The sequence below is a fragment of the Rousettus aegyptiacus genome, unplaced genomic scaffold, assembly GCF_014176215.1.
Source record: "Rousettus aegyptiacus isolate mRouAeg1 unplaced genomic scaffold, mRouAeg1.p scaffold_m13_p_8, whole genome shotgun sequence".
Taxonomy (NCBI): Eukaryota; Metazoa; Chordata; class Mammalia; order Chiroptera; family Pteropodidae; genus Rousettus; species Rousettus aegyptiacus.
Window position 1 is genome coordinate 70,540,202 of NW_023416311.1, and position 6,104 is coordinate 70,546,305.

General features: G+C 46.1%; 1 protein-coding gene across 1 annotated transcript in view; it reads right to left on the minus strand.

The window, feature by feature from the left end:
• Positions 1-4,972, minus strand: part of ARHGEF28 (Rho guanine nucleotide exchange factor 28) — a 259,146-nt gene extending 254,174 nt beyond the window's left edge. Inside the window, exon 1 of the mRNA XM_036226271.1 lies at positions 4,848-4,972. The gene's annotated coding sequence lies outside the window, so the exon portion shown is untranslated. The remainder of the gene's footprint in view (positions 1-4,847) is intronic.
• Positions 4,973-6,104: the final 1,132 nt, after the last annotated feature.

A 6,104-nucleotide genomic window follows, 5' to 3' on the forward strand; every position in this document is an offset into this window, starting at 1 on the left:
AGAGGGACTTTGCCTGAACCATCCAGCCCAAAGAAAACCTCTTGATCTTCAATGATACTCAGAAGTCCTTAATAAGACCTCCTTTGCTCCAAGTCCTTCTAGTTACACATCCTTGTAAAGGCTAATGGTGATGTTTTCCTGTGCATCGGGTGTGGAAATTTTTAATCACAAAATTCAGAAACAATCATCTCACTTGTCTTTCACCTTCTCAGAGCTACCCACCCCCTCTTCCACATGGGGCGGGGGGCGGGGTGAGAAGGCTCCTCAGAAGAGGGAGAGCAGGGTAGCCTATGACTTACATGCATGGGATCCAGACTTTCATGTCTGAAACCCCTCTGGACTAAGTCCAGATAGATAATCCAGTCATTTCAACCTGATGACTGTCTGGTGATCAAGGTGAGGTTAAGTTACTAGTAGAAATTGTTCATAATCCCTTCAAATACTTACTGCCTGCCACTGCGGGCACAACGCCAACCCTCTGGACAGTACGTTCCTGGCTGTGTTGCCCAAGACAGGAAAGGCTGAAGTGACCAATGCCCTCTTCACTTTGAAAGTTCATGGTGGTATAGAATGTTAGAACTGGCAGGTTCTTAGAGACCATCAAGTCTACTTTCCATTTTACCAGATGAGGAAATTGAGACCCAGAGAGGGCTCGTACTCACCCAAGGTTTCACAGATGAAAGGTCACAGGCTATTTCCATCCCTGTCTCAAACTCTCCACCTAGGGTGCTGTCCCCTGAGGTCACACTGATAGCTCACTGCCTTTTGAAACCTGGGAAACCTGCTAAAGCTACTTTTTTTAAATGCTGATTTTTCCATTTGTTAAAAAAAATAACCACGGACATTTTCTGGCACTTACTCCCTGCCAAGAACTACTAGAAGGACTCTCTGTAAATTTACTCATTGTATCCTCACAACCACCCAAAGGATGATTATCCCTATTTCAGAAATGGGAAACCTGAAGTAGAGAGAGGTCACACAGCCAGGGGCTATCTAACGAGACAATCTGGCTCCAGAGTCCCCACTCTTAACCACTCTGTTATGGTTTACGAAAGATAATTTCTTTAAATTATAATGATGGAAGGAAAAGGAGCAAGGCTTAAGCATAATGGGCATGATCATTGGTGTTTGGTAATGAATTTAAGAGCTAAACCATAAATTCTATTCATATATGTCATATAGCTCTTGTTTATTATTTATTAAGTATATACTTGAATGTGTATACTTGAATAAAATATATAAAGTATATTAACATTTTAAGCATTTTTAAAGGGCAAAAGATCGTGTGCATACCAAACAAAGCCTGCCACTCAAGGTAGGCAGCATGTTATTTGAGTGCTGGTTTTAAAAGGGTCTCTTCTGGACATGCTACTATGGAAAGGAAGGTGTTACCAGTATCCATCTGTGCTGGCCTTCACTCGTGGATACAAGACATTTTCTCTACTATCAAGGAACATTACGGTCACATTAACTTTTTACATAAGTCCAACCTCAAATTGGTAATTGAGGAAAAAAATTAAACTAAAATAGGATACTTCTGAAGATTAACAAAAGTATAACTGATAAAAGCGTTCAAAACCCCAAGATCACTAAAATGAACACCTAATATTCAGTTATATTACATTTTTACTTTCCCTCATATTAAAAATGATGTCAAATCTCATTATCTTGGTTATGCAGGAGAAGAAGTCCAGGAGCAGTAATGGTAGAAATAAACAAATTACAATTGTGCCTAAGATCAAATTTCAAGGGAAAAATTGCAGTCTATTAAGACATACTAGCATTTAAAAGTTACATAATATTTTACCACCCAAATATCTTAGTGTTGTGTGCAAAAACCCACTCAAAAATGCAATAGATCCTAAAAACTCTAAAACCAGAAGAGTATTACCTTAGACGTGAAACCTACAGTCCAGAGATTTAAAGCAGAGTGTCAGGAACATAGTAGGCCCGCAATAAAAATTAGTTCAATGAATATAAATGAAGAAAATATTTACAGAAAGGAGCTTGATAGACTGTCAAAATGACTAAATAGCAGAGTGACACTACTTTGAAATTTTGAGAAATATTTAATACCAGGATAGTAACAAAAGAATTAAAGATTATAGGTACTAGATAAAATGACAAACTACCGTCCAATCAGGGCAAAATACTTGGTAGTATAAAGGATCTGATCTATACTTAAGACAAATAAATGTCACTAAGCCCAGCTTTGCCTAAATAAGGGATCTGGATTCAAGCCCTACAGGGTGGAATATTTACAGTACAACTTTAAAATGGCAAAATTCCCTGAATTTGGTGCCTTTCAAATATAACACAGTTTTTAATTTAGAACTCTCAATAGGAGTTGCACAGCTTGACCTATATCTTAACAAATCTTATTTAAGGTCACAGAGGAAAAAAAATATCCTATAGCTTCTGTGCTTCACTAAAGCAACATAAATACAAATGCAATTAGACAAAACCTACATAAACCAGATCTGTCATATCTGATCAGTAAATTAAAGCATAATAAAATTATAGTCAGCCTGGGAGTTTGAGAGTAATTTGGGATCTGTGCAGTACCATCTTAGCCATGCCCCAATCATAAAGGGTTTTCCAACATTTACATAAGAAATCTCTTCTGGAGAATCGGCACTTGGTCATAAACTCTGGCAGGACTTAGAGTTAGAGCTTAAGTACAAATATAGTCATCACCAGTTTTGTATAGAATGTTTAATATGAAATTAATATTATATTCCCTTATTTGCTTTAATACCTATTTAGAATACATTTCTTTTTGTCACATGGCACATACTAAAGGAGGTCATGTATCAGAGCTCACCTGAAATTCTTGCCCAATTTAAGTCTTAGTCACAACAGTAGTTTCTTATAAGAGCACAATAAGAAATAGTCCACTCTTCTGCAGTACCCATATGATTTTAAAAAGGTGTGAAACTCAAGAAAGGCCCCTGATGAAATTTCATAGAGCCTTAGTTATTAATTACAGGCATACCTCATTTCATTGTGCTCCATTTTATTGCATTTCACAGATGCTGCATTTTTTATGAATTGAAGGCAAGACCCTCCACCAGCAAAAAGATTAACTCATTTTATTGTGATACTTCCTTTATTACAGGGATCTGGAACCAAACACACAATATCTTGGAGTTTGCCTGTGCTGCTTTCCTCTTTAAGTGTTTCTAATCTGCTTAAAGGACAGGGCAGGTGCTTCAAAGGAAAGTCTAATGACACAAAGTTGCATAACTTTGTCTTGGTTAGTCAGGTTTTGATAAGGAAGAAAACAGTCAAAAACAGGACAAACACTGATTCTCTGTTCTCCATGACCAGGACATTTGTCTGTGCCTCAGTTTCCCTAACCACAAAATATGAGGTCTAAAACTATCTAATTCCTATTTGATCAAAGTTAATGAGAACAATCACATAGATAATCCACATCAAAATATTACACTGGAATACTGTGTTGTATGAAAAAATTCCAAGTTTTTGCAGTATTCATTTCTTTTCCCCCAAATATTCCAAGGGGGTTAGCTAGGTGAATAATCTTATCAAAATTAGGCAAATACCTATGTGCTTTAAGAATGTGTATACGAAAACCCAGGAGAGATATATTAAAACCTCCCCAGGTAAAGTTATCGATGGGCTTGGATCTTCCTGTGCAAAGAGCAAACCACAGAAGCTAACCGAGGACAGGTCTTGACTTTGCTTTTGTTGTGAAAACAGGACTCGCTTGCCCTTACAGCTTTAGAACCCAGGAACACCATAAGACAACGCTTCAGAAAACCAGGGCGCCCGTGCGACCCAAAATGATCAGTTATTTCTAAATGTCTTACTTTTCCATATTTCTCATCCCACTGGCGCGAGCCTGGTGGTTAACCTCCACAACTCCGGGTCTGTGGATATTTGTCAAGACCCAGGCAGGGGTCAAGGAGGGAGAGGCTGCGCAAGCACAGATGTCGCTGCCTCGACCCACCCAGCTGTAACCAATGGCGGGACGCTGTGGGCTCCTAGGGAGGCAGATGGATTGTCTCCTGTAAATCTAATTGGTGTCTAGGAAACCAGGGCTGGGTTTCCAAGGCGGCCCAATAACCCAGGTTCCACACAACCCCCGACAGCTGAAGATGCCTCTTCTGCCAAGCCCAGGCACGTCATTATGACCCCTGTGAAAACTCCAAGCATGGAGGGGTTAGAGTACCACCACCCACACCCCCAAGTATTCAAGGGGCAAAGAACTCTATAAAATAAGCATAAGGAAATCCGACAAAATTCTGATCACCTGTCCTAACCAAGATAGCTAGAGACACCTTTTAAGAAACAGCAAATGTTCCCACACGAAAGAACTGTTAGGGACTGTGTCCTGAGCCTGCATTTGCTCTGCCCTCTGGGGACCCGGCCCTGCCATGCACCCTTACCCCGGAGCCGAGGCACCGATGGGGAGGAGACACCTCAGCTTTCGAGGATCTCCCTTCTCCACCGCAAGAGTACTTTTCCCTGGCGCCCGAAGGACACTGGCCGGGCTTCCACCCAACCATCCCCCGCCCCTGGAGCGGGGCCGGCGGGGTCGAGAGCGGCCGCCGCCTTCTTGGTGCGCTCGTGCTGCGCCGCCCTAGCGACCCCGCGCTCCGCAGTGGCAGCTGCCGCGCGGTGCTGTGCGGCCCTTTGCACTTGTTGCCATCCCCGAGGGAGCAGAAGGCGGCAGCCGCAGCACCCTGTCCACCTCAGCTGACCCTCGCGTCCCCCCGGGATCCTGGAAAAGCTCCACGACCACGAAATCAGGTGAGACGGGCCAAGTTTTCCGCCCAGGGCTTAAGAGAGACGCGGGAGATGGAGATCTAAAGAACACTTACCTGGAGCTGAGGACCCCGCAGCCTCCGCAGCCTGAGCGAGGCGCTGCCCCCGCGCCCTGCCGGAGGGCGCCCGGAGCCGGGAAGGCTCTCCCGAAGCTGCCAACGCCCGGCCGCGGCACAGCCGCAGCCAGCGAGGAGGGGGCGGAGCCGCGGCCGCGCTCCTGGCCGGGCTGGCGGCGCCCGCGGCTGGTGCCGCCCCCGCTCGCTCCGCGCCTACCGGCTGCCACTGGATCCCCGGCCTGCCCACCGCCCGGCCCCGGCATCACATGGCCCGGCCCGCCCGCCGCCGCGCCCGACACCGGCTCCAGGAGGAAACCCGAAACCTCGACTGCGCCATCTCCGCCAGCCCCCTCCTGCTGCGGGGCGGCGGCTGGCTCCCCTCGGCTTCCCTCCCCGGGCACCCAGCGCCGAGACGAGCAGAGGCCGGCGCGGCGCTGCTGGCCAGAGGAGGGCGAGGGTGCGCCCTGGCGGCTGCTCCTGCCCCCTCGGGGCTCCCGCCCGCCTGGCCTTGGCGCCACCTGAGTTAGGAGCCGGCCTGCCCGCTCCTCAAAGAGTTGTGCCAGGCCCGAGGGAGGCTCCCGCTGTCCTCTGCCAAAAGCCACCACACCTGTGACATGACATGGCCCAAGTATTACTTAAAACTCAGCAGACGTCCTCTTCTTGATACTGTTCCTCTGGCCCTTGGCTTGACAAGTTGTAATACCCTTGGCGGTCATGCATGCAAGTGGCTCCATTCGAAGTCTTCATAATTCAAAAATTCGCACGAAAACTGTAACCTGTTTTTACAATGAACAGCAATGTGAGAGGGACTCCCTTACTAACAACGTGCTTTTCCAGTTAGAATCATCACAACTCCAAGTGGAGAAGCCTCTCCATCAGACAGGCTTTCATAAAACAAATTTCAGACCATGATGGCAGCTTTAACGGCAAAATTTCCGATTTGACTTTTCATGTGATTATTGTTAGTCCTGCTTTGTTTTTCCTGCCAAGCCCTGCCGCCCACAGGACCAGGGCAGAGGTGTGGCCCTAAGAAGCTCGCTACCAAGGCACCTCACCCCAGGTGTCACCAACACCTTTCCTGGAGGCTTCAACCTCCCTTCCTGTCCTCACCTTGTCCAGCCCTCTTTGCTGATACAGCTCCTGAGGATGTGAACAAGACTAAAGAAAATTAGAAACACCGTCCTGTGTCTGAAGTCCTTAGCCTTGCTCCAAAGCAAAGCCGGGAAGTGGGGGGGGAAGGGTATTCTGCCTTAATAA